Raw genomic sequence first — 27,073 nt, 5'->3', positions numbered from 1 at the left:
TTGTAAATAAAAAAACATATTGTTTTTTTGCTTTCAGTATTGCAGGAGTTATTCAACGCACATGCACTATAGGTAAGTTTTTATGCAAGAATTATAAAATTTTTTAATTGAAAAATATAACACCATTATCCTATACATAATATATAAAAGTATATTTTTCATATACTATAGTTAATTAATAAATTAAAAATACATCTTTCTATAAAAATAGTTTCAATAATAATAATAAAAAAACGCGTATAATATATATAATAGATTCAGCAGTAATTATATTACTGATGAAAAATTATTTCCCTTTCTTTGCAACGCGATAATATATAAATTTTAAAATACTCAAGGGAATTTATCCTTTTCTATTCTTTAATGCATTATTTTTCTGTTATACAATTATTATCATAGATGAGGGGGAAAAAAAGAGAGAGAAAAGTTGTTAAAAGCTTACTTGGAGATTTCTATCATTAATTACATCTTGAATCTTATAAAATATCTTAAGGGTGTAGGTATACATATATAGTCAAAGATGAGAATACTGTTGGTTGAAGTATGTAGCCACATTCTAAACACACCTCTGGCTCGCAAGATCAAAAGAATACAATGATACTCCAATGTTATAATAGTTCTCGCAGCTTCTGGACCCTTTAATTTTTTTTTTTTTTTTTGAATAATGGTGTCTCAAATTTCACCTGACGCCTTGCCTTTTTGAACCATCAACTCTTTGACATAACCTTGCTCAGCATTTTTTAGAATCATTTTAACATAATAATTAAATATTTTTCTTTTTAAATTCCATTCAAATTATATAAATAGTAGCAAAACTTTTTTGAAAAAAAAACGCATGACTCTTTACTATTTTAGTTCGTTAATATTTTTTTATACAGTAGGTAAATTGCCCTACCAGGGCCCTAGTAGGGAATAAAACGTCACACCTGATCAGGGCCAAATCAGGGGGGCCAGAAAAAATGTGGATTTCCTAATCAAGGTCACATCAGGCGTGGCGTTTCATTCCCTAATAGGGCACTCTGATCCGGCCCCGATCTGGGCCCTGGCAAAATTTCTGATAATGATTGACAAAAAGAAATCATTTAAGAGTATTTGGATATGGCATTTTTATTCTTCGTTCATAAAATGTATATTTTTAACACCTGCACAATATGTTTTCTTCTTATTCTTATGTTTAGAGGAGGGGAATATAATAGTAACCTTGAACTCAGTATAGTATACGAGTAGCAGCGTGTGTCGCAACGTAACGTGCACGACAAGGACGTTAACACCAAGGGAGAAAGTGCTAATTGAATACAGGAATAAACTATCATTTAGAGCACATTTTTAATAAAGATAATAATTATTTCTTATATAAGTGTTAATTTCTTTTACGCGCTTTATTGTTTAACATCAGAATATAATATTACATGAGTTGCCTTTCTTTTAACTAATTGTAAAGATATAATTTTTCCACGCAATTTTAAATAACTTTTTTTTCACACTATCCCTAATTGAATGCTTAAGTAGAGGAAAAAAAAAGAGCGAACTTGACGATTAGAGATTGTGGAAAAATGTCACCTATAGTACATCTGGTCTCTCTTTCTCTCTCATCGATTGAGTATTTGTACTTTTACAAACCACGTAGACCGATTGGACATTTTTATCACGTTCACGTGTGCACCGCCCTTTTAGGAAACATTCCCATTGTTTCCAATCGCGTGGCGGGTGGTCGATATGCTACAAATATATAGGTAAAATGTTGTAGGTCGAATCTGGAGGTTATCCAAGGGATTCTATTGGAATCCCATCGTTTTTGCAATACTTGCTGTAACTCTTGTCGAGTTTTTCTCTAAAATTTGTGCGGGCAACGTTCGCGACGACACACACATACACATATATAGTTTCACAAATCGAACTGAATTCAATGGTATATAGTGTCATTCGTAAAAAAAACAGGTTTTCAACAACTATTTTTTTTTTTTTGCGGGTCAAATTCACATATAGGAGAGGAAAAAAAAAGGAATTACTCCGTAAAGCCACAATTTTGATAAATAAAAAATCACATTGTTCACCATCAATCATATAATAACCTGCGAGTTTGGTGTTATTCATTATTTATAATTTCAGATTGCATTTGACTCGCGTGTCACAACCGCAGAAATTCAATTGCAAATGCTGAAACTTTAATTCGTTGCTTGTCATTTGGATCAGTTATCGCGTCCGGTGACGCTTTGCGAATAAACTCGTCACTTCAAGTATATATAATTGCTATGAAATTTATGTTGATAGGATTTTGCGAGGTTTGATAGGATTTAGCGCTGTTTCATATAAACTTCTATATATATATATATACACAAGTGATGTCAAAATATTGTTTAACGTGTTAAACAAATTATTTTTAACGCGATATTGTCTCTGATGAAAATTGATGATTTGAGCAATTTTTTTGCGCTTGTATATATTTTTTTTTCAAAGAAAGATTTCTTTTCGAAAATTGACATCACAAAGCTTTCTCTGGACATTGATGTAGTATAGAAAAAAGAAGTCAATTTTCATTTGAGAGTTGAAACGACAATATTGAAAGGCGTCAATTCAGAAAATTGTTATACTATAAAGGACATTTTTCGAAGTGCTTCACATATATACTTTTATTTCATTGCTCTTGCATCGTGCGCTAAGACTTTTTTAAGAAAAACTTTTTAGAAATAAAATCAAGAAAATTAATCAACGAATCACTTTTTTGGCTGCTCGCAAGGAAAAACTACGACTTCTTGAAATCAATCTTAATTGGCCAAGTTTCAGTAAAAAGAAATCGACATTAATATTTTCAAATAGAATTTTCATTTAATTTTGTAAGGATTTAATTTATTGATGAAATATGTAAAAGAAAAGAAGTTAGGAGAAATATAATACGAATTTATCACCCGGTATATAAGTTTCAACCATAGCTGGGGCAAATTATACTTGCACTCTATAAATAAAAAAAAAGAATATAAAGAGAGAACGAAAGAGTAACCCTGAAAATGTGAAAATTGAGGACCTTATAAGGTTTGAGAGATGCTTGAATTCTTTACTTTCCAACGTATAGTACTTCTTCGGGATGTGATAACCGAATGAGTGAAGCTTGTCCGCAGTAACAAAACGCGGTCTACTGCTGCTGCTGTTGGGTCTCGAGTCACTTTGGCCGAGACATTTCCAAGGTGAACCAGTCTGTATACACTCCGTACGATGCTGGACACAACTTTGCTTATTCTTAATATATAGAGGATATACGAGAAAGTACTATCCACTCTCATTTTTTTTTCTTTTATTACCTACGTCTAGTAATAATATAATTCAATGAGAGGGGAAAAATAAAATTCATGACCAAAAAATCCTTTTCTTCAGCAATTAGTAAAAAATAATTTATTATTAATAAAAAAGTTTTGCTAAAAAAAGAAATTTTAAATAACAGCTCGATTTCAAATTAGAAAACATTGAAAGAACCGCGTCTTCATGAAACTATATATATATGTACATACGATACTTTTCTTCAGAATGTTCACTGTAGCAGAAAAGATGAGGCATTAAAATGCTTTCAATAGCTATTATTCACCTGGTCCAGAATGGGAGCAATTCATTTCAATCGGAAAAGCTTCTTGAGTTGAAATCCCATCGAGAAATTCTTTTATGGTACCAGAAGAAACTCTCTTTCTCTCTTCCTCTCTCTGCGAGATAGAGAACGGATTTCATTTATGACAATGGAAATAATATTTCAGTTTTTTGAAACACTTGAGATGTGGAAAAATATAAAAATGGAATATTTCTAATCGAGAATTTTTATCGAAAATTTAAAAATACAAAAGGGTAGTATATTTAAAAAAAAAAACTTGTTAAAATAAGAAACTCAAGGTAAAGGAAGAATAAAAAACCAGTAACTTGTATATATATAGTTGCTATGCGCATGGTTGAACGATTAATGGTGGTTGCGTGTCCTAATTAACGAGAATTTATTCAGTCGATTGGAATTAATGGCGTACTGGCAGCATTTGCCGCGATTTGTCGAGAGAGAGAGAGAGAGAGAGAAATTCTCAAAACGTGCAAGAGAGGCAGAAGGGTCAAATCGAATCGATACTCATTCACCCCTTATGACCTGGCTCTGCTTTACGACGAAGAGCAAAAAAAAAAAACATTACTGTATTGCGTGTGCTATTGACAACAAAATACAATGGACACTAGATATATATTTCCATTTCGTTAAGCGAATTTCACGATAAAGCGAGAACTATATTTATATATGTGGGTATAAATAGTTATGATACACACGTTCCAGCATCAAAATTTTGTCGATATATCTCTTTCTCTCTTCCGCAAAATAATTCGTTTCACATAAAAGATTCTATTGCATCTGATAAAAGATGGAGGCTTTTTGTTGTTAAATAATTTATGGTTCTATACCATATTTGTATATAATTCATATATACAAAATGTATCAATATATATATGAAATTATAGAAATAATAGATATAGGTTTAAATTTAAATAGAATTTAAATGCAAGAGGGGGATTTAAACCACTATGATAAATTTCTGAAACTATAATATGCGCAACATATGAATATTTAAGGGAAAGTGGAAAGAAAATATTAAAGTTTAGCTCATGGCTAATGTATCCTACATGACCTCTTGCGAGCTCAGTTTGGATATACTTATAAATTCGTAAATCCGTAAAGAGCACCTGTACCTGCATTATATTCTCTAAAGTATATCTGCAGTGCAGTTGTATTTTCCTACTCTCTTTCTCTTTATCTTTCTCTCACTCACTCACTCTGTATAACTCTCTCTCGCGATTTTCGACCGACTGGTCCTGCTGCATTTCACTCGAATCGAACGAATAAAAGGACCATTGTCATCGGATTATTCGACATTGCACCTATAGCAACTTTAACTCGTATATGTCGTTTCGATGAATTCAAATGCAGTCCAATAGCTATTGCACTTTCAAAAGCCCCCAGTAATTGGTCCTTATTGACAACAAAATTTGTGTTACTACCTCCCCCTTAAAAAAGAGTTGAAAAAAAATGCAAGAGTAATTTAAATAAATCAGAATTATTTCCAAACTTTAAGTTTACAAATATATACATACTTTTGGACAAATCAATCAGCATTTCAATTTTCTTTCTTTCTTTCTCTAAATTTGAATATTCGTTACTAGAATTATTAGTTATTAGCGTCATTAGTAATTGGAGTTATTAGTTAATAGAGTTACTAGGGTTATTAATTATTGGAGTTATTAGTTACTTGATTTATTAGGGTTATTAGTTATTGGAATTATAAGTTATTAGAGTAATTAGTTTTTGGAGTTGTTAGTTATTAGATTAATTAGTTACTGGAGTTATTAGGGTTATTAACCCCTTAATTGTCATGGCAAATATTTAACAGACAAAATCTTTGCCATTGGCATTTAAAGAGTTAATCATTGGAGATATTAGTTATCAGTAATCAGGGTTATTAATCATTGAAGTTATTAGTTATTAGGGTTATTAATTATTGAAGTTATTAGTTATTAGCGTTATTAGTTATGAAAAATCAGTTCCTAATTCAGTTATTTTTTCTGCTAAATGATGTGAGGAAAATTGCAAATCAGGTGTGTTAGTATGAGAGGTCATCTTGTTAGCGCTTTTCTCCGCGACAAGAATATATATATATATAATAGTTGATTGAACGTTTTTGCCTTAATGTTCTTTTAACGAGCGTTTCAGCCGTTACATCCTTGGAAATACGATTACAAGCGATAAGTGCCTCTGTTGAAAATGGAACAGAGTGGTTATTGTTGGCGTGGTGTTTTCAAATGCGCTCTTAAGAATGCAATACACAATGTTGTTGTTTACGTCAATTGGATTGAATTTCATTCTTTAAGCACTTGAAAAGTTAAGTGTCTTTAATACAATAAATTACAATTCAACTTAAATCATCATTACCATCGCCAGTTGAGGTGTTATTTTAATTCGTGCACCCTTTCTAAAAGAGAGGACGTTCTGATTAATCTTTGATGATGTTAACTCCTTCAATAAACAAATCTGTTTGAAAATTAAACCGACCTCTTATAAATTGAGTTATGCGACTATTATTATTATTATTTTATGATTCGTGTCGCACATTTGGGACCCCTTAGTTTCTTTTTCAGACAACCCTCATTCAGGTCAATTGAAGCATCCGCTTCTTATTTTTATCGATCATTCAAAGAATGGCTTTTTTTGTTTTCTATTTAAAGAATGATTACCAACAATTTTCACCGTGGAAATAATTTAATGAAACTTATTTATCAATAACTAATTCTATAATAAAATAAACCTCGTGTTTTATTATAATGATTTTGTTTCATGTAGAAATACAAACAGGATTTTGTTTTGATAACAAAGCGACTGATGTGTGATTCAGTCAACAACCACATACAATATATAGTTTAAAATATATACTCCGGAAAGGAAGGAAACAGACCGTGTTAAACGTAACGGATATATGTATAGTATGGTCAAAAGGGTAAATACGGGTACGAGCGTTAGGAAAGGTGTCAATCGAATGAAATTAAGCAATAGCAATTCGATAAAGAATGAAAAAGACAGAAATTACTCGATTTGAATATAGAACGAGGGGAAATTTTCTTCTCACTTGTTTCTCGGATTCATTGTCATGGTCACTCCGCAATTTACTTTCATTTGAATGAAAGTAAAACCATATCTTTCTTAATGAATTTTATTGATTCTTTTTTTCTTTTACATTAATATCTTTCTAATGATGAGAAATATGTGCGTTTTTTTCCCTTTAGCCTCAAATATATATTAATGAAGAAAAATTAAAGGAAAGTTTTTCTCGAAATTATTTTCACGCCTTCGTTTTAGTTTTCTTCCTATGAAAAAGATTCTCGAGAAAGGTCTAGATTTATGACGTTAGAAAGTGATTTCTTTACCTCTAGTAGATTCAATTCATCTTGTTCGTCCGTTTGAATTTGTACCAGTCAAGATTCTTGATTTCAAACAAATCGAAATCGATTGAAGACGGCAGACAAGATGATTTTTATATATTTTTCTAAAATTTTATTCCAAAAAAAAAACCGAAATTTCAAATAGAGAATTTCTTATTTATAATACAAGATACAAGAAAATTCTAATTCTTCTTTTTAGATATAAAATCTGTTGTACTACGTTATGAAGAATCAGATAAAAATTAAAGTAAGGTGATTAAAATTTTCCATTATATTAAGCGAAGGAGCGTTTGCGCACACAATCTATATGCAATTTTCATTGTTGCCTTTTCTGTAAAGTAGACAAAATCATAGATAAAGTTTGTGGTCCTCGGGTCACGACTTTGCTGATCCTGCTTTTGAACTGTCGAGTGGACACCGGAGAAGAGAGAGAAAGAGAGAGAGAGAGAGAGAGGTCCGGAAGAGGATGGAAAATGAAACTATATCTGAAAGGGAGAAGGGAGGCTGCTCAGGTAATATGATTATTCTGCTCTGTCGAATCGACCAGGCTCTCTGTGAGAGAAACTTTACAAGTTGCGCACGAGTACTGCTTCAAGATAATGAAACGATCCACAAGTTGTCGAGTATTTCTGCACTGGGCCCCTCATTCCGCCACGCCACCACCACCTACTATTTATTTTTTTTATTCTTCCAATTCAGACACGACAAGGGGAAAATTATTCATCTATGACAAGAATTAGAAACAGTCTGACTAAAATTTACTTTTACTACTAATACCAAAAAGTAGAAAAGATTGCAAACTTGTCTGACGAAAACTTCCCATGACTACTTGATATTATATTTTCAATTTTTATCAGCATTATCTGAAATTCGAATCATCAAGAATTATTTTTCTCCCTTGTCAAAAATAAAAAAAAAAAATTTTTTTTGAAAAATTATTTACATGACGAAGTTTATGTGTTTATATTGAGTGAGATCATCGACACTAAAGTCTTGAGCTCAACGGTTTAGAATTTACTGCCGGTATATGTATATACAAGTTGAAAATAACTTCAACTTGGATGCACGTTGATTAACTGTGTCTATTCAGTTTGTTCGTACCATGGCAACACTAATGTAGTCAATTTCTCGATCAAACTTTGAAATCACTAAGAAGCTTCTGGAATTGATTTAATGCACCAAAGTCTGTTCTGTTTAATGTCCCTTCTCCCCACCCCTCTACTTCTCTCTCTCTCTCTGTAATTATCCTGATTTGCTTCTATATTACAATAGTCATTAGAAAGCCAAGCGAAAATTACTTTGCTATTTGGTAAATTGTGGCGCGCATTATTCGCCATTCCTTTATCGGGTCAGAATTCATGAGCACAACGTGCTTTGCACTTCTAATTTCTATTACACGGTGAAATAATGACTCAGGTCATTAAAATAAAGCTTGTCAAAAATTATTTTCTCCCCCATTCGTGTGAAATTGTATTTTGTTGGATATTATTAATGAAGTAATTTTTTAGATGATATAATTTACTTATTTTTTAGTAGTTTTATTGGTGACAGCGGTGGGATTTTATTCTCTTATAGTGTTTTTGCTTTGATTTATTCAAATTGTAATTATAAAACTTCTCAATATGAACGCTGCTTTTTTTTTCTTCTTTTGACAAATACTTTTGTCTCGATATGAATTCCTTGAGAACAGAAATGTTGCTCGTTTTATTTTGTTTTGCATCAGTGGCTTCGTTAGTGACGGGAGCCGTTTAGTTGGTAACTTTGCCGCATCCGGCTTATAGGTATACATATATATAGATATACAAGTCCCCTTGAATATTTAGGAGAGAATGGTTATAGAACGACAGACTATCTGTCTTGGCGTAAATCACAAATGGTTGCTCGCCTTGGAAATTCTGCAGCTTTGGGGAAACTGTTATTCTCTGAAAGCATTTCACATAGTGAATTTAAACCCAAACAAGCTGAATAAATCAAGACTTGCGAACATTGCATTCAAAGAGTTATATATATATATATATATATATATATATATAAATTTATATATTTATATTTATTTAGGAAATATTTAAATTTAAAGTATTTGTGAATTGATGATTTAGAATAATGTTGAATTTTAAAATAGTTCTATGATTTTTGTTTGTAATTTTATTTAAATTTGAGGCTTCTCGACGTGAGCCCTGACGGGGCCAAACCAGGCCCTTGTCGGTGCCTAGTTAGAGTCTGAAATGGGGCTGATATGGGGCCACACCAGCGCCTGGTCTTTGACCCAATTTCCATTGGACTGAAATAGGGCTTCCTCTGTGGTGCCCTATCAAATTTAATTGGTTTTTTATTGTGAATTTAGCCCTCCCGACTTGGGCCTTGCCGGGGCTAAAGTAGGCCCTGTCTAGATCCGAGTATATTTGATAATGTAATTGATTTTCACATGAGAGTATTATACAGTAACCTAGAAAATTATTTCTATTTTCGTTTGAAACCGCGTGCGCTTACTAGAGAAGGGAGGGAGAGAGAAGGGAGAGAGAGAGAGAGAGAGTGCTCTAACTAATTTACTATCGCTCGCGCTTGTCACAACCACAACCGTTAAGATCGACGTATTTATAGGACGCACACATATATGTTTATGTATATGTACATAATCTAATGGCACAGAGAATACGGCACCGTCCTATGCACGAACGTAACGACAGCTGCATTTAATGCATCGCACACGACACACAGCTATATGCGCATGCTGAGATGTATTGGAAGATCAAATGCGATCGTCTGTTGTGACTATCTTGTCGAATTTCAACCCGTAATTACCTTGAATTACCTATATACTATCCTCTCTCTCTCTCCCACTCTTCATATATATGACATTATTACTTCCTTTATAGTATTTCCCAATATGTGAAGTCGCATCGTCGACAAATCGTGAATTTATTTGAAAACACTCGGAACAATGAAATATAATCACATGGATAAAATTCATATCTCCTTTTTGTGTATTTTGTCAACTGAAAAGTAAATGCTCATATATTAATTTAATTACTATTTATATATATACATATATACGAATAAATATAGTTCTTTTGGGAAATATTGTTAATTGATATGACATATTATTTTTAGAAACGAAAAATTATTTGACATGCGGCGCGTACCGTTCATTATATATTGAAATTCTTGATAATTAAAAGTATTAATGAAAATAATTAAATAAGAGTAAAAATTAAAAATAAAATTGTTTGACTAAAATATATTTTTACTACTGACAAAATTAATTTTTTTTAAAATAATTTAGATAAATTCCAATTTTTTAAAATCACTTTTTAATTCTGTGGAGAATTGATAATGTCTGACTATTAGTGTCTGTTACTACTGTGTGGAAATTTATAAAAATGACTACTGATATATAAGAATTACAATTTACAAATTTATATCTGACCTGAACTGACTTTTACTACTGATAATAGAATTAAAATTTATAAAATTTTGTCTGACCTAAGCTGACATCTATTACTGATAATAGAATTATAATTTAGAAAGTTTTGTCTGACTTAAACGAACTTCTACTACTGATAATTAAAAAAATTGGTCTGACTTAAACTTATTTGTACTACTGATAATAGAATTACTTATCAATTACTTATTAAGTAATTAATTCAAAAGCAAAAAGTAAATCCCTAATTTAAATTAGTTAAATTTCTTACTAATTCAAATTTAGAGAGTAAAAAACATTTTATGGAATCAAAAAAGGAATATCATCTATATTGAAAATGGCCCCCCTTGAAAATGTTTTCTGCACATTAAAATGCGGTTCGAGTCCAATTCATGTTTTTCGTTGACGCAATTTATTACGTAAATTGACCGTAATAAGTTTTTGCTCTTGAAATGGTACGATTGCCTCACTCGAAAGGGAGAAAAAAAAGAGAGAAAGAGAGAGAGAGAGAGATAGAAAGTCCAGGTTTGACAATTGAAATGCGGTCTTGGCCATTCATTGTAGACGTGGCTACACATAAAACAAAAGATCCTATTATGCATATTTCTGCTTTATTCCTTGTGAGTTAAAGAAAAAATATCTCACAACAATTAAATTAATTAAAATTGCGCAAAAAAATATAATTTTTTTTCAAAATATATTTTTTTTTTAATAGATGATGACTTTGCGACCTGCATTTGATAGGGAAATTAGGAATAGAGATTTTAATCAACAATGTAATTTGCGCTCTGGAAAATGTCTTGAGACTTGCTGTAATATCTCTTGTCTTTATATATATATATAAGAAAAGCTTCTATAAAATAATATTCTGAGATATATTTTCTATATATTGTGTGCTTACGTTTTAATAGACCTTTCATGTACGTGGTAGTACATTTAATTAGCCTTGTATGTTATTTTGCTATTTGCAAATTTCAAAGTTGTGAAAAAAAATGTTTAAAAATTGAATTATTCTTCAATTTTTTAAATAAATAATTATTGTTTTAAGGTAAAAAAAAATAGAGACATGCTGATTAATTTTATTTTAATTTTTTTCGAATTTTTTCATTTTCCAGGAAAACATTCTATTCAAAAAAATGGAATAAAATTGATTATTCTTAGTATAATGCAATTTAGGTTCAATTGGTAGGTTTTTTTGAAGGTTATTACGTGTTGTTTTAAGGTGAAAAAAAATAGAGACATGCTGATTAATTTTATTTTAATTTTTTTCGAATTTTTTCATTTTCCAGGAAAACATTCTATTCAAAAAAATGGAATAAAATTGATTATTCTTAGTCTACTGCAATTTAGGTTCAATTGGTAGGTTTTTTTGAAGGTTATTACGTGTTGTTTTAAGGTGAAAAAAAATAGAGACATGCTGATTAATTTTATTTTAATTTTTTTCAAATTTTTTCATTTTCCAGGAAAACATTCTATTCAAAAAAATGGAATAAAATTGATTATTCTTAGTCTACTGCAATTTAGGTGCAATTGGTAGGTTTTTTGAAGGTTATTTATTACGTGTTGTTTTAAGGTAAAAAAATAATAGAGACATGCTGATTATTTTTATTTGAATTTTTTTCGAATTTTTTCATTTTCCAGGAAAACATTCTATTCAAAAAAATGGAATAAAATTGATTATTCTTAGTCTACTGCAATTTAGGTTCAATTGGTAGGTTTTTTTGAAGGTTATTACGTGTTGTTTTAAGGTGAAAAAAAATAGAGACATGCTGATTAATTTTATTTTAATTTTTTTCGAATTTTTTCATTTTCCAGGAAAACATTCTATTCAAAAAAATGGAATAAAATTGATTATTCTTAGTCTACTGCAATTTAGGTTCAATTGGTAGGTTTTTTTGAAGGTTATTACGTGTTGTTTTAAGGTGAAAAAAATAGAGACATGCTGATTAATTTTATTTTAATTTTTTTCGAATTTTTTCATTTTCCAGGAAAACATTCTATTCAAAAAAATGGAATAAAATTGATTATTCTTAGTCTAATGCAATTTAGGTTCAATTGGTAGGTTTTTTTGAAGGTTATTACGTGTTGTTTTAAGGTGAAAAAAAATAGAGACATGCTGATTAATTTTATTTTAATTTTTTTCAAATTTTTTCATTTTCCAGGATAACATTCTATTCAAAAAAATGGAATAAAATTGATTATTCTTAGTCTAATGCAATTTAGGTTCAATTGGTAGGTTTTTTTTGAAGGTTATTACGTGTTGTTTTAAGGTGAAAAAAAAAGAGACATGCTGATTAATTTTATTTTAATTTTTTTCGAATTTTTTCATTTTCCAGGAAAACATTCTATTCAAAAAAATGGAATAAAATTGATTATTCTTAGTATAATGCAATTTAGGTTCAATTGGTAGGTTTTTTTGAAGGTTATTACGTGTTGTTTTAAGGTGAAAAAAAATAGAGACATGCTGATTAATTTTATTTTAATTTTTTTCGAATTTTTTCATTTTCCAGGAAAACATTCTATTCAAAAAAATGGAATAAAATTGATTATTCTTAGTCTAATGCAATTTAGGTTCAATTGGTAGGTTTTTTTGAAGGTTATAACGTGTTGTTTTAAGGCAAAAAAAAATAGAGACATGCTGATTATTTTTATTTGAATTTTTTTCGAATTTTTTCATTTTCCAGGAAAACATTCTATTTCAAAAAATGGAATAAAATTGATTATTGTTAGTCTACTGCAATTTAGGTTCAATTGGTAGGTTTTTTTTGAAGGTTATTACGTGTTGTTTTAAGGTGAAAAAAAATAGAGACATGCTGATTAATTTAATTTTAATTTTTTTCGAATTTTTTCATTTTCCAGGAAAACATTCTATTCAAAAAAATGGAATAAAATTGATTATTCTTAGTCTACTGCAATTAAGGTTCAATTGGTAGGTTTTTTTGAAGGTTATTACGTGTTGTTTTAAGGTGAAAAAAATAGAGACATGCTGATTAATTTTATTTTAATTTTTTTCGAATTTTTTTAATTTTCCAGGAAAACATTCTATTCAAAAAAATGGAATAAAATTGATTATTCTTAGTCTAATGCAATTTAGGTTCAATTGGTAGGTTTTTTTGAAGGTTATAACGTGTTGTTTTAAGGCAAAAAAAAATAGAGACATGCTGATTATTTTTATTTGAATTTTTTTCGAATTTTTTCATTTTCCAGGAAAACATTCTATTTCAAAAAATGGAATAAAATTGATTATTGTTAGTCTACTGCAATTTAGGTTCAATTGGTAGGTTTTTTTTGAAGGTTATTACGTGTTGTTTTAAGGTGAAAAAAATAGAGACATGCTGATTAATTTAATTTTAATTTTTTTCGAATTTTTTCATTTTCCAGGAAAACATTCTATTCAAAAAAATGGAATAAAATTGATTATTCTTAGTATAATGCAATTTAGGTTCAATTGGTAGGTTTTTTTGAAGGTTATTACGTGTTGTTTTAAGGTGAAAAAAAATAGAGACATGCTGATTAATTTTATTTTAATTTTTTTCAAATTTTTTCATTTTCCAGGAAAACATTCTATTCAAAAAAATGGAATAAAATTGATTATTCTTAGTCTACTGCAATTTAGGTGCAATTGGTAGGTTTTTTGAAGGTTATTTATTACGTGTTGTTTTAAGGTAAAAAAATAATAGAGACATGCTGATTATTTTTATTTGAATTTTTTTCGAATTTTTTCATTTTCCAGGAAAACATTCTATTCAAAAAAATGGAATAAAATTGATTATTCTTAGTCTACTGCAATTTAGGTTCAATTGGTAGGTTTTTTTGAAGGTTATTACGTGTTGTTTTAAGGTGAAAAAAAATAGAGACATGCTGATTAATTTTATTTTAATTTTTTTCGAATTTTTTCATTTTCCAGGAAAACATTCTATTCAAAAAAATGGAATAAAATTGATTATTCTTAGTCTACTGCAATTTAGGTTCAATTGGTAGGTTTTTTTGAAGGTTATTACGTGTTGTTTTAAGGTGAAAAAAATAGAGACATGCTGATTAATTTTATTTTAATTTTTTTCGAATTTTTTCATTTTCCAGGAAAACATTCTATTCAAAAAAATGGAATAAAATTGATTATTCTTAGTCTAATGCAATTTAGGTTCAATTGGTAGGTTTTTTTGAAGGTTATTACGTGTTGTTTTAAGGTGAAAAAAAATAGAGACATGCTGATTAATTTTATTTTAATTTTTTTCAAATTTTTTCATTTTCCAGGATAACATTCTATTCAAAAAAATGGAATAAAATTGATTATTCTTAGTCTAATGCAATTTAGGTTCAATTGGTAGGTTTTTTTTGAAGGTTATTACGTGTTGTTTTAAGGTGAAAAAAAAAAGAGACATGCTGATTAATTTTATTTTAATTTTTTTCGAATTTTTTCATTTTCCAGGAAAACATTCTATTCAAAAAAATGGAATAAAATTGATTATTCTTAGTCTACTGCAATTTAGGTGCAATTGGTAGGTTTTTTGAAGGTTATTTATTACGTGTTGTTTTAAGGTAAAAAAATAATAGAGACATGCTGATTATTTTTATTTGAATTTTTTTCGAATTTTTTCATTTTCCAGGAAAACATTCTATTCAAAAAAATGGAATAAAATTGATTATTCTTAGTCTAATGCAATTTAGGTTCAATTGGTAGGTTTTTTTTGAAGGTTATTACGTGTTGTTTTAAGGTGAAAAAAATAGAGACATGCTGATTAATTTAATTTTAATTTTTTTCGAATTTTTTCATTTTCCAGGAAAACATTCTATTCAAAAAAATGGAATAAAATTGATTATTCTTAGTATAATGCAATTTAGGTTCAATTGGTAGGTTTTTTTGAAGGTTATTATGTGTTGTTTTAAGGTAAAAAAAAATAGAGACATGCTGATTAATTTTATTTTAATTTTTTTCGAATTTTTTCATTTTCCAGGAAAACATTCTATTCAAAAAAATGGAATAAAATTGATTATTCTTAGTCTACTGCAATTTAGGTTCAATTGGTAGGTTTTTTTGAAGGTTATTACGTGTTGTTTTAAGGTGAAAAAAAATAGAGACATGCTGATTAATTTTATTTTAATTTTTTTCAAATTTTTTCATTTTCCAGGAAAACATTCTATTCAAAAAAATGGAATAAAATTGATTATTCTTAGTCTACTGCAATTTAGGTGCAATTGGTAGGTTTTTTGAAGGTTATTTATTACGTGTTGTTTTAAGGTAAAAAAATAATAGAGACATGCTGATTATTTTTATTTGAATTTTTTTCGAATTTTTTCATTTTCCAGGAAAACATTCTATTCAAAAAAATGGAATAAAATTGATTATTCTTAGTCTACTGTAATTTATGTTCAATTGGTAGTTTTTTTTTAAGATTATACGAGTTAAAACTTATTTTTTCCATTTAAAATTAGTTATTTTTTTTTCACTAATAATTAGTTAGGTTTTACCAATTGCCGAAGCAAAAAATTCAACCAAGATTTTATTAAAAATTAATTATTTTTAACTAATTTAGAAATTTAGAGAGTTTATTTGAATGTGACTTTTTTGTAATTAGCATATTTACTTTTAAAGTAACATCTTTTATTTAAAATGGCATATACAAAAGTGATATAAGTGTATACTTGTGCGGTTTCTTTGCATTTATAAATGGTTGCACGCGATTCAAAATCTTTGCACACAAGTTTTCTTGTTGTCGTCGAGAGAGAAAGAGAGAAAAAGAGACAATGAGACGCAAGCCGCCGTTAATAATTTCAATTCAAGATTATAATTATTTCGCGTGTTATAAAAATGTGTGTCTGGGTTGATTTTAAAACTGAAGCTTTGTTAAACTTCAGTCGACTTCTTGTTAAAGAATTTTCTTCTCTTTTCATGACCAAAAGAATTTACTCGAGCATGAGGAATTTTTCTATATATAATGACCCTCACGCACTGAACTCACATTGTAATTAAAAATTTAATAAAATATTAACGATATTAGCAAAAAAAAAAAGAAAAGAAAAATGACAAAAGATTTAATTATATCATGAGAAAAAATATAAATTAAAAAATTGTCAATAATCTTCAAATGATTCAAATCTTTCAAAAGTAAAGAATGAGAAAAAATTACTTTTTTAAAAATAGTTTTCAAATTACAAATTTCAAAGCAAATGAAGATATATTTGAATTCATATGAATATATATCGAAAAAAAGCATACCAGTCTCATTAAAAATTATTCCTCTCAATATTTTGCCTTTTGCAAATAGGTATAAATTTTTTCTTAAAATTCAACATCTTTTTTCTCATGTCACTTAATTTTATACTCTCACATTATAAAATATACTTAGTTTAATTCATTTTAACTCCTTTTTTTCATTTCACGATTATATTTTTATTTTTTTAAATTTATTAATATATTTGATGTTGGCTAATTTGCAATTTTCGATCAAACACGTTCCAACTAATTCGCTAATTACAAGCGTAGTACCCGATGAATTAATTAAGTTTGTTGAACGATGCTATCAACTTTTCGACGTTGCTCTCGACCCCTGACCTCATCTACTCTTCCCTTTTTTTAATCATCATTATTTTAATATCGATAAAAAAGAAAAAAAAATACAAAAGATTTTTACAGAATCGCGATAAAAAAAATTGTTGATTTCACCACAACAATTTCTTCATTCTATATAACTTTATTATCCTTCGAAAACAATATAACTCATCAAAGCTATACATTAATTAAATTTTATCCACAAATTTTGTATATCGTAGAACAGAATTTCTTTTATGTTTTTTCAAAATGCTAAAAAAAGATTAAAAATTAAATTAACTAAAATTAAAGTAAAAAAGAGGAGAAAAAAAGGGAGAGTATATTGAAGAAAGGAAGAAACGAAAAAAGTATTTCAGAGGATAATTCTGACCAGACTGTAATTAGCCAGTTAAGTAACGCGAGTAATTAAAGAAGGAAATATATAGTATGGGTTATTTTTTAATGGGAGATCTTCACGAGAAGAAGCTAATCGGAAAAGTACAATATATAACCCCTTATTCTTCGTTTGCATTAATCTTCTTTGTTTAGGTATATACATACAACCGTGGGATAATTCAAGAGTGTGTGAACGTTACAATGAATGCACACCTTCGCCTCTTTCTCTCTTTCAAACCGTCGAGAATGAAAGTTCATTGACTGGCAATATGTATATATTTATTCTATAAATGAAATAATAATTAATTATAATTTTAATTATAAAATGATGTTTTACAATTTTTTCATTATAATTGCTCATTTTACATATGAAATATTTATAGGAATTCAGTGTTTAATTATACATTTTAGAACTTCATATCAGATAAAACACACACTGTACAAAATTAATTTTCGCAATCAATGAATATATTCAATTAAATTACATAAATTAGTTAATTGTAATTAAATATTTCTTGAAACCAAGAATATTTAATTTTTAATTTAATTTATTTATTTAATTGTATTTCAAAAACTGAATTTTTTTAAAGTTTCTATAATTATATATACAACGATGATTGTTAATATAAACACATGTAAAATTAAATATTCACTCTTCTTTTAATATTGAAGGTGAAAACTTAATTTTTCTTCAAATAACGAGTAAATTTACATTACTAATGAGCAAACCTTATGCGGTACTTAATTTTGTTTTCTCTCAAAACTATTATTACTTCACTTTCAATTCGAGGTTAACTTCAAATATTAGCAGTTCATTAGCTATTCAAAGATATGGTCAATAAATTGTCACAAAAAGTAATTTGAATCACATTTTTTCCCCTTTTTCTCTATAAATTTGATTTAATAGGAATATAAATAAAAAAATTTGCTTTAAATTGTATTTTATTGTTAGAATTATTTAAATTTTTCTGCCCTATATATAAATTTGCATATATATTCAGAATTTTATAATCCAATAAAATTTATTACTTATATAAAATATTGTTTACATTATGTTGAAACTTTAATTTTCATGTACCGCTAATGAAATTTATTTAAGAAAAATTAGAATATGTAAAAGAAAAAAGATTTAATATCGTCCTTATATAGTAAAAATGAAAATATCTGTGTCTTTTTTTTTTAATTCTTTTCTTTCCTTTTTTGCAGAGACGGTGAATTCCCGACCGGAAGACTCGGCATGGCTCAACGTTGAACGGTGAGTTAACCTGGTCCTCTTATAATGGGATTATAAATTGTAAACGGCTGCAAGAAACGAGCGAGTTTTGCTCTCAAGCGTGGCACTTAACTCACGAGGCCATAGTGCTTTAAAAGAGCAACGATGCGCCAAAAACTGTCGATCTAATTAACGCAAAGCCTCTCGACTACCCTTTTCTCAACAACAACTATAGAAAATCGAAACAAAATCTTCCTCACAATTAGGTTAATTCTACAATGAAATTAATTGAAAGCAAATATAACCTCAAAATATATAGATACCGTAACTTCCAAATTTTAGGTTATTTTAGGGTTTATCCACAATAGATACAAACATAACCTTAAAATTAAGTCTAAGATCGTTCTTTAAGAACTGAATAAATTTAGAAAAAAAAAATACGTGAAGAAAATTATCAAACTGAATGAGAGGTATATATATGTGTGTGTGTGGGGGGGGGGGGGGTACGAAAATAATCCAAAGGATTTAGTGAAGAGTTTTTAAGGATTGAAAAGTCAATTTATTATATATTTGATATTCCAAGTTTTATCGAGAGACGCTTATAATAATGTATATATATCTCGAGTGCATTTTTTTGCATTAAATCCCCCTTCCCCCCACTCCCACTTACCCCTTGAAAAAGCTTTCACAGATTTCTCGTTCTATTTTGTATAATATTTGACTGAAAATCACATTGATAAATCGAATAAATATTTTTCCGTCTAGTTGAATATAATGCCATATAAGGGAGGGAGAGAATGCAACAGAAGTTGCTTTTGTTGAATGTCGGTGCGTCATGAAAAATGTAGAGCACCCAGTAAATATATTCGCGAATGAGAAGATTGCAAAATAAAAGTACTTAGATAAAAAAAAAGTATATATATATATATATATATATGTATGAATATGTTGGCTATTCGAATATATTCATCATTTATAACAGCAACTTGCAGTAAATATTACTACGTCTGACACGCAGATAATCGAAATGTTTCTACTGTTCAATAAATTCTATCGCTTCATATTTTACTCTATTATTTCTTGCGATAAAATAGTTCTTCCCTCCCTCTCATATCTTTTTATGAATCACAAACTACAAATGTTCTTTGTACAAAAATTTAAGAGCAATGAATTGGAATGAATTAAGTAATAATATTTCTTTAAATTTCTAATTGTATATTTTAGAGGATATTTTAATTTATTTTTAGTTGATTACATGATAGTTCTTACTAGTTACCTACTTGTTACTTACTAGTCCCTACTAGTTACTTACTAGTTACCTACTTGTTACTTACTAGTCCCTACTAGTTACCCACTAGTTACCTACTAGGTACCTACTAGTACCTTTTGGTCCCTACTAGGTACCTACTAGTACCTTACGCGCCCCTACTAGTCAAGTAGTAAAAGTCAGTTTCAGCCAGACTTTTATTTATGATCTTAGTAGTAAAATTCTATATCAGTCAGACTTCTCAATTGTCCTCACTCACTTATTGTATTAGTAATAAAAGTTAGTTTCAGTCAAATATGTATATTTTCTTAAAAGAGTTACTATATTCGAATCGCGTATATATTCACACAAAAATGCATAGCTTTTTTTCTTTTTCTTTGCTCTTGTCTCTTCTCTTCTAGAATTTCCATAGCGTCTCTTTGCTTTACGTATATGAATGTATAAACTAAAGATTTGAATGTGTTTGACTGCAAACATTCAGTGCAAAAGTATATATGTCTAAATAAGCTTTAGAGTTGTTTTAATTGAAATCAAGTCTGCCCTGAGAGAATTATTTTTCTTTTTTTTGTATGGATATACAACTCTAGTAGTAAGTAGCGAGCTTTGATGAAAATAAATAAAAACCAAGGTCGTGCAATTCTCACATTATGAATGTAAAATGCAAGCTCATTCACTTTAGCATAATTTTTTTTTCTCCCATTGATTGAGACATTTATTTTTCTTATATTTTTCCATTACATTAGTTATTTTTCTTCTTTCTTTTTATTATATATTTTATGAAACAAATTAGCTTTTTTTCTATTATGTAAAAAGATGTCTTGAAAATTGGTGAAAAAGGGAGATGGTAGTTTTCACATGTGACAGGGTTTATAAGAAAGTTTACGTATTCCTGACATGACTCTTGGATGCACATATTGTATTTCTGCGGTATGCTTTTGCAGGTGGGGAACCTCTTTTAAAGCTAAGTGCAGTGCCACTCTTGAGAGTTTTTCTTCCTTATATGCCCAAGATTCTCTCACTTGCTCTCACTCTCTTTTTTCTCTCGTTATTTCACAATACTTTTACTGCTTCATTTTTGTCTCTTAGATTTTTTTTTTAAAAAAGTTTTTTTTAAACATTTTTTTGAAAAAAAAAATTTTTTTATTCACCTATTATGAAACTATTATAGACATTTTTTTTATATCGAGTATTGTAACAGTTTAAAAAAATATTTTTGTCTATTCTGACTGAAATAGAAGTTTATGTAGATGAGGCAATTGTGAATGTATATATAGTGTTAACGTTTGGAAGTAAAATGAAATTCGATGCGTTTACGCCTATATATACGAAAAAAGAAATGGTTATGTGTGCAAGGATACCAATACTAAAATAAAAAGTTGATATGTGTCGATATATATCTATATTTATACAAATGGAAAAACCTTTGCGAGCGTAGATGTATTTATTTCGTATTTTATGCATTCACTTTCCGCACGTTTTATTTCATTCGTTTTATGTATTCTCTTTTACGAGCGCGAGAAAAGCATCTCTTACCTATATAGACCAATGGTAGCATTGCGCGGGTGGCCGCCATAAGGCTGATTTTACTGTATTTTTTTTTCTATATCTATTTTTATGCAAAGCTATTCCTTTCCAAAAAAAAGACGAATTTTCTAAAATTTCCTTTTTACAATTGCAATATATTAATAATTTTTATTAATACTTTGATGTGGGTAGAATAAGTCTTTGCGGTTTTTAAAAAAAATTTAAATAATAAATTTTTAAACTAACCCGATCTAAGGCACAACTGCGCTTGCGCTACTATAACTCTCCCATTGGTAGAAAAAAGCGCTCTTATTTAAAATACGTTACTACAAAAAATTTATTAGAAAACAATTTAAAAAAAGTGCTTAGTGTTACAATGTTTATTTTAATCAAAATTTAAAAATTTACCTTTTGAGATTTTAAAATAATCATGTTATCTAAAATAATAAGTATCATTTTTACATATATGATCGTTTAGAAAAAAAAACAGGATAAATATAGTCTCTATAAAGTCGTCATTCTCTTTCTCTCTCTTTTTTTTTATCGACAGTATATATCTCAACTTTTTTTCTTCTTTCTCTCGTCTTTTCAGCAATAGTGAGCAGCAAAATGTTTAGGAAAAAAAGAGCTTAGAGGAAATCAGCAGCAAGCCTCCCGACACTTAATCGATCTCAGACTTGTCAGAAAATTCCGCCTCTATTGATTCTTTTCACGCCGAAGCTTGAAAAGACTTTTCCAATTTATCATTGCAAAATTGTTTTCCAAGTTGTTTTCGTTTTATGTTGAAAATCTATTCAACGCGTACACTGATACACTTTTTTTTTTATTCACAAAGTATACGAATTTCCATTTTTCATTTCTGAAAAATTCACAGTGACTTTCAATTTTTTATTTCTTGAGTTTTTTTTAAAAAAATCCTTGTTTTATCAATTTTTTATATATTAAATTTAGTTTTATTGGGAAAAATTAATTTGGATATTGATCCTTGTTTTTATTAATTTTTGATCTTTTAAATTTAGTTTATTTTTTATTGGAAAAAAAATATTTTGGAAATTGATTCGATTGGTATAAAGTATAGAAGTTTTTTTTAGAATGAAATTGATCAGATGTGTCTAGTGCGCATTTGTTGGCTTTGCCACTTCCGGTGTTCGGCTTCTTCGTGGTTTCAGTAGATCTATAGGAGTTGAGTTTCATTTCTCATCCCCTTTTTTGGATAAGACGTTTCAGGAAACAAAGAAATCCAAAGTCTTGAATTTCATTCGCAAGGGAAAATAAATTGTATTTCTTGCTTCATCTAAGATTCGAGTTCAATATATCGGCTATTAAATATTTTCTATATAAAAATAAAACAGGCATTAGTAAATCATTTTTCATTTTATATACTTAAAATAATTTTCTTTTTTTTCTATTATTAATTTTTTGCAATTTTTCCTCTCTAAGAGAAATAGCAAACATTTTTTTTCTACTTTTAGAACTATTTCGAAGTTAATATTTCTTCAGTGCATTTATTTTAACTTTATACTGTTTTTTCAAATAAAAAAAATAGTGGATTTTAATTACAACAATTTCAAGTTAACGCGTCTTTTTAATTATAGACATTTTTCCAAAACATTTCGTAATTTTTCACCTCGATGCATTTATTTCTCTCATCTTCACGGTCGCAATTCCCCGGTTTTCCCTTGAATATATATATATATATATATATATATACACATATTATCGCGGAAAAAATGATGCCAGACGGAAAATAGCTCAAGGGATGCTTGAACCTCTTTTTTTCAAGGCACTTCTGAATATGAATATTATTTTTTTTCTCCCCTCGTACTAACACATTTTGAAGAATAATATTTTCCAGTTACAGAATATGTATCCAATAACGTTTCAAGAATTATTTAACTATTACCAATATTCAAATTGTTCTTTAATTTTTCAATAATTTTTTTTTAAATTGTTAGTTAAAATCTTTGTTGGGTGAAGACAATTGTAAGTTAATAAAAGAAAATCAGTTTGGATATACAGATAGGCAACAAAAGGCGTATTTGAAAAAGTAGAAAAAAAATTGAAAAGGGGAAGTGTAGAGAGAACAACTCTAAAAAGAAACAAATGGTACCTTCGTGGCTCAATCTATCGGTTCATTTGAATAAGTCGACCGACGAATACCGCCCCTTATCTGCAACCTTCCGCTTTCTAGCTATCTTATACCCCGGAGACTTCCTCCTTTCGTTTCTATCCTCTTCAAGGTACGCCTTGCAACCCGGCAGCAGTCATCTTCACGACGTACTTTAAAAGTCTTTCAATTCATCTATTTTTTATACATGTAAAATTTTCCATTATAAAAACTCTTTAATTAACCCTAATTTATTTGACATGAGCGTTCTTTTTTCTTTTTTGCAAAACAAATAAAAGATTTTTTATATGAAATAAAAAAATTTATTTAGTACAAAAATCAATTTTCCGATATTGCATAAGTATTTTTCCAATTTTACTTTTTATTTATCTTTTAAAATATAATCATTGAAGAATATAGTAACTAAAAAACAGAAGGGTTATCTCTACAAATATTAAAGAAAGGATTCACAAATAAAGCGCAATCTAAAGACAACTCCTATAACAAAAAAATTCAAAAAGAAATTAAATTTTTCTTAGACAGATGATTTTATCGCAAATTCTTGCATAAAATACACCTAAAAGTGTAGAAAAAAATTAACAGCCCAATCCGAGTAGAGGAACACCAATTTTATGACCATTAAAGCGACTTTCGTCAAAAAAAATTATCAAAAAAATTCAATTTTTCTTAGGCAGACTATTTTATTGCAATTTCTTGCACAAAATACACCTAAAAGTGTAAAAAAAAAATTGACGGCCCGATCCGAGTAGAGGAACACCAATTTTATGACCATTAAAGCGATTTTCGTCAAAAAAAATTTTGAATAAAATTCAATTTTTCTTAGGCAGACTATTTTATTGCAATTTCTTGCACAAAATACACCTAAAAGTGTAGAAAAAAATTGACGGCCCGATCCGAGTAGAGGAACACCAATTTTATGACCATTATAGCGATTTTCGTCAAAAAAAATTTTCAAAAAAATTCAATTTTTCTTAGGCAGACTATTTTATTGCAATTTCTTGCACAAAATACACCTAAAAGTGTAGAAAAAAATTGACGGCCCGATCCGAGTAGAGGAACACCAATTTTATGACCATTATAGCGATTTTCGTCAAAAAAAATTTTCAAAAAAATTCAATTTTTCTTAGGCAGACTATTTTATTGCAATTTCTTGCACAAAATACACCTAAAAGTGTAGAAAAAAATTGACGGCCCGATCCGAGTAGAGGAACACCAATTTTATGACCATTATAGCGATTTTCGTCAAAAAAAATTTTCAAAAAAATTCAATTTTTCTTAGGCAGACTATTTTATTGCAATTTCTTGCACAAAATACACCTAAAAGTGTAGAAAAAAATTGACGGCCCGATCCGAGTAGAGGAACACCAATTTTATGACCATTATAGCGATTTTCGTCAAAAAAAATTTTCAAAAAAATTCAATTTTTCTTAGGCAGACTATTTTATTGCAATTTCTTGCACAAAATACACCTAAAAGTGTAGAAAAAAATTGACGGCCCGATCCGAGTAGAGGAACACCAATTTTATGACCATTATAGCGATTTTCGTCAAAAAAAATTTTCAAAAAAATTCAATTTTTCTTAGGCAGACTATTTTATTGCAATTTCTTGCACAAAATACACCTAAAAGTGTAGAAAAAAATTGACAGCCGGATCCGAGTAGAGGAACACCAATTTTATGACCATTAAAGCGATTTTCGTCAAAAAAAATATTGAAAAATATTCAATTTTTCTTAGGCAGACTATTTTATTGCAATTTCTTGCACAAAATACACCTAAAAGTGTAGATAAAAATTGACAGCCGGATCCGAGTAGAGGAACACCAATTTTATGACCATTAAAGCGACTTTCGTCAAAAAAAATTATCAAAAAAATTCAATTTTTCTTAGGCAGACTATTTTATTGCAATTTCTTGCACAAAATACACCTAAAAGTGTAAAAAAAAATTGACGGCCCGATCCGAGTAGAGAAACACCAATTTTATGACCATTAAAGCGATTTTCGTCAAAAAAATTTTTCAAAAAAATTCAATTTTTCTTAGGCAGACTATTTTATTGCAATTTCTTGCACAAAATACACCTAAAAGTGTAGAAAAAAATTGACGGCCCGATCCGAGTAGAGGAACACCAATTTTATGACCATTATAGCGATTTTCGTCAAAAAAAATTTTCAAAAAAATTCAATTTTTCTTAGGCAGACTATTTTATTGCAATTTCTTGCACAAAATACACCTAAAAGTGTAGAAAAAAATTGACGGCCCGATCCGAGTAGAGGAACACCAATTTTATGACCATTATAGCGATTTTCGTCAAAAAAAATTTTCAAAAAAATTCAATTTTTCTTAGGCAGACTATTTTATTGCAATTTCTTGCACAAAATACACCTAAAAGTGTAGAAAAAAATTGACGGCCCGATCCGAGTAGAGGAACACCAATTTTATGACCATTATAGCGATTTTCGTAAAAAAAAATTTTCAAAAAAATTCAATTTTTCTTAGGCAGACTATTTTATTGCAATTTCTTGCACAAAATACACCTAAAAGTGTAAAAAAAAATTGACAGCCGGATCCGAGTAGAGGAACACCAATTTTATGACCATTAAAGCGATTTTCGTCAAAAAAAATATTGAAAAATATTCAATTTTTCTTAGGCAGACTATTTTATTGCAATTTCTTGCACAAAATACACCTAAAAGTGTAGATAAAAATTGACAGCCGGATCCGAGTAGAGGAACACCAATTTTATGACCATTAAAGCGATTTTCGTCAAAAAAAATTTTGAAAAAAATTCAATTTTTCTTAGGCAGACTATTTTATTGCAATTTCTTGCACAAAATACACCTAAAAGTGTAGAAAAAAATTGACGGCCCGATCCGAGTAGAGGAACACCAATTTTATGACCATTATAGCGATTTTCGTCAAAAAAAATTTTCAAAAAAATTCAATTTTTCTTAGGCAGACTATTTTATTGCAATTTCTTGCACAAAATACACCTAAAAGTGTAGAAAAAAATTGACAGCCGGATCCGAGTAGAGGAACACCAATTTTATGACCATTATAGCGATTTTCGTCAAAAAAAATTTTCAAAAAAATTCAATTTTTCTTAGGCAGACTATTTTATTGCAATTTCTTGCACAAAATACACCTAAAAGTGTAGAAAAAAATTGACGGCCCGATCCGAGTAGAGGAACACCAATTTTATGACCATTATAGCGATTTTCGTCAAAAAAAATTTTCAAAAAAATTCAATTTTTCTTAGGCAGACTATTTTATTGCAATTTCTTGCACAAAATACACCTAAAAGTGTAGAAAAAAATTGACGGCCCGATCCGAGTAGAGGAACACCAATTTTATGACCATTATAGCGATTTTCGTCAAAAAAAATTTTCAAAAAAATTCAATTTTTCTTAGGCAGACTATTTTATTGCAATTTCTTGCACAAAATACACCTAAAAGTGTAGAAAAAAATTGACGGCCCGATCCGAGTAGAGGAACACCAATTTTATGACCATTATAGCGATTTTCGTCAAAAAAAATTTTCAAAAAAATTCAATTTTTCTTAGGCAGACTATTTTATTGCAATTTCTTGCACAAAATACACCTAAAAGTGTAGAAAAAAATTGACGGCCCGATCCGAGTAGAGGAACACCAATT

General features: G+C 28.8%; 1 protein-coding gene across 7 annotated transcripts in view; it reads left to right on the top strand.

Moving 5' to 3' along the window:
- Positions 1–27,073, top strand: part of LOC127278340 (protein turtle) — a 161,366-nt gene that overhangs the window by 32,378 nt on the left and 101,915 nt on the right. For all 7 annotated transcript variants that reach the window (XM_051300030.1, XM_051300029.1, XM_051300027.1 and 4 more), the window contains exons 2-3: positions 38–72; positions 18,498–18,546. The gene's annotated coding sequence lies outside the window, so the exon portion shown is untranslated. The remainder of the gene's footprint in view (positions 1–37; positions 73–18,497; positions 18,547–27,073) is intronic.

This window comes from Leptopilina boulardi, unplaced genomic scaffold, assembly GCF_019393585.1.
Source record: "Leptopilina boulardi isolate dan_hultmark-lab unplaced genomic scaffold, ZJU_Lbou_2.1 LbouV2_202, whole genome shotgun sequence".
NCBI lineage: Eukaryota > Metazoa > Arthropoda > Insecta > Hymenoptera > Figitidae > Leptopilina > Leptopilina boulardi.
The sequence above is the reverse complement of the archived record's forward strand: the minus strand, read 5'-3'. Positions and strand labels throughout refer to the sequence as shown.